Below are 2,814 nucleotides of genomic sequence, written 5' to 3'. Positions count from 1 at the left end.
AAGAAATGGCAGGTGTAAGTTTTTTCTTGTAGCCTGCAAAGGTGTAGCTCTGTAAGTGAGGCAAGAAGTGAGAGCGGTTTTCAGAATAGTGCACCCAGTTCCTAGGAACTTGGCTCAGCCCTCCAGGCTGTGCCTGGCCGAGGAATAGAGCAGTAATCCCTTGTTGGTCTCCACAGACCTGTATCACAGAGGGGTAAAGCGAGGTGCGGTAGTGTGCCCGGGGCCACACAACAAATCTGTGGCAGAATCAGGGTTAGAAACAAGGAACCTCAAGTTCCCGATTCAAACGTGGCTTTCATATGCCTGGTGAATGTTTCCCATCTTCAATTTGGAGATGGCAATTCAGTGTAGAGAGTCTCATGTCCTGCTTGCTCTTTGTCCTGCTCTGTTCATACATTGCTGAGGGATAGCTGCAAACCTGTCGAAGTGTGTGTTGTCAGCAGCATGTTTAGCTCAGTGAGGGACTTGCTGGGATTCTGGATGGGTGTAAATATCTGCCCGCAGATAGCCTCTTGCAGGCTCAGAGCTCAAGAGACTCCCCGGGCAAATGGCGAGCCTCATCACAGGTGAAGTAAAAGAAGGAAAAATTAATTCTAGGTCCTATTGGTTTTAAGAATCTCTGGCTTTGCTTATAATAATAGATACAATATTTATAGACTTTCTTGTTGGAGATGTGTTACTTGAGTGCAGTTCCTCGGTGGTGGTGGGATATTGGGGCTGAGACAGCGCTGGAAAAAAAAAAAGTAGAAAATAGAAGCTGAAAAAAAGCCAGACCCAGCAACTTTCCATTAAAAAGCCTTTTAAAGGGACTCTGGCTGGCTGTTTTATTAAGTGTGACAAAGTGATGGGAGGTGGGGGGGAGCTCCTATGTTAATAAGTTGGAAAGGCACTGCCGTTCCTCTCGCCGGAGCATCTCAGGGAAAGTGGAATTAATTCATGGCATATGCTCCCAGCATCTGCTGCGGTGACCCGGAGTGGCGGGAGCGCAGTGCCAGGCAGCGTGAGCCAGAGCCCGTATTCCCCGCTCCTCTCTCGGGCCTTGCTTGCCGATGGCCCGTGGCTGAGCGTGGGGACGGCGTGGTTGCTCTGCTGAGCGCACGGCCAGCCGCCCGCCTGCTGGCCCGGTGGGATGTCGCAGCCCAGGGCCAGAGTCTTTCTCGCTCTGAAGAAGGAGAAATGCTGTAAACTTGGGAGGGAGAAGGGGATGTTTGAATAGAAAAGAGACTGATTCGAACGGAAATGAATCCAGTTTTCCCCAAACAGCCTTACTTCCTCCTACAGCATTCCCTGACCAAATCCTCCCTTCTCCAGCCATCTGACATGTTGTGAAGCTCTTGTTTCCCACTGCGTCTCTACAGATGATTTGATCCTCCCCTCCGCAGAGAGGACAGAGGTTGAATTTGCTGTTAGGTAGGGTTTCATTATCTGTTTATTGGCTCCTGGGAAATAACTTTCCATACCTGATTTCCCCTCCACTGACCTGCACTGTGGCCAGGACCAGTATCCAGCTAGTACAGGTGGGTGCACTGTGTGGTTTCCAGGCTGCAGCAGTCTTTGCCGGTGCTCCATGCTCTGTGTGTGAGCCTTCCCTTGGGAAGGGGCACCCAGAGCCAACCCTCCACAGGCTGCTCTTTCTTCAGCCACATCCTTCCACCTTTTTGGACAACTGCCTGGAATATGGGACACTTTCCCGGCCTGCAGGGCAGACAGAGCCAGGAGAGACTGGAGCAGTGGGTGATCCCCAGGCAGGGCAGAGATGTCCCATGCTGCTTCTGTTGCTCTCCCAGCAACTGCCCCCACACCTCAGCAGCTTCTCCCGCTTTCAAAGCACGGCATCCCAGTCCCAGGCTGTGCTGGCACTGTGCAGTGCTGAGTGAGGGCTAAGGCAGGGTCCCGGCTGTAGGGCACCATGAGGGATCCATGATCAGCTGCCCTGGTGAGACCAGTCCTCCCAGGGCCATGCTTTATCTGGGGGGATGACCTGCACTCCATGCGTCCACGGCCTGGGAAGCATCCTGATTGATTCAGTCATGAATCCTGCTTGGCACTGACATCCAGAGCTCCCAAGCCCATTAATCTCTCTGCCATGGTCCCTGAGGGGATGAAACCTTTCCTCTGGTGCCCCGCTACCCGGGTCTGCCCCAGCAGCCTGCTCTGTGCAGACCTCACCGGGGCCAGAGCAGCTCTGGGCCGCAAGCCCTCTTATCGGGTTCCATCTCCTGTCACTTTCAGGACCACTTCATTATCCTTTTATTAGCCCTCTTCTCCTGCTTATCGTTATTAATAATCACGCCGGATCGGCTGGAGTGCTGACAGCTGCCCCTTGTCTATTCTTTCTGTCTATTTTAATCCTGCCTGCTTATCTGGAATAAACCTGATCCTTTTTCTTTTAATTAAAGAAATTTGGTCAGCCAGCCCCTCCTCCATGGAGAGATAGGCCTGATCACACCAGTGATATGCAGAGAGCAGGAAAAGGGGCAGATTACTGGGTGACAGTGTTTTCCACAGCACAAAGATATGGGATGTCAGCGTAGAGGCTGGAAGAGATTAGGGTGCATGGGTGTGGAGAAGCACAGCACTGGGGTGCTGTGAGGTGCTCATCTTGGGGTCTCCGTGCCTGACCCCATGTATCGGTGCAGGGTTGTGCAGCCGCGGCTGTACCACAGGTGAGAGGCACCACTGCACCAGCGCCAGGCAGGCAGGGGAGCTCTGCTCACCCCTCTCTGCTTAGAATGGGTGCCAACAGCAGTGCCAGGCTCAGAGCCTGTACAGGTGGCACTGCGGGGCTTCTGGGATCGCTGCAGTTCCTCCAGG

This window comes from Egretta garzetta, unplaced genomic scaffold (genome assembly GCF_000687185.1).
Source record: "Egretta garzetta isolate BGI_Z169 unplaced genomic scaffold, ASM68718v1 scaffold79, whole genome shotgun sequence".
NCBI classification, from domain to species: Eukaryota; Metazoa; Chordata; class Aves; order Pelecaniformes; family Ardeidae; genus Egretta; species Egretta garzetta.
Note: the sequence above shows the minus strand (reverse complement) of the source record.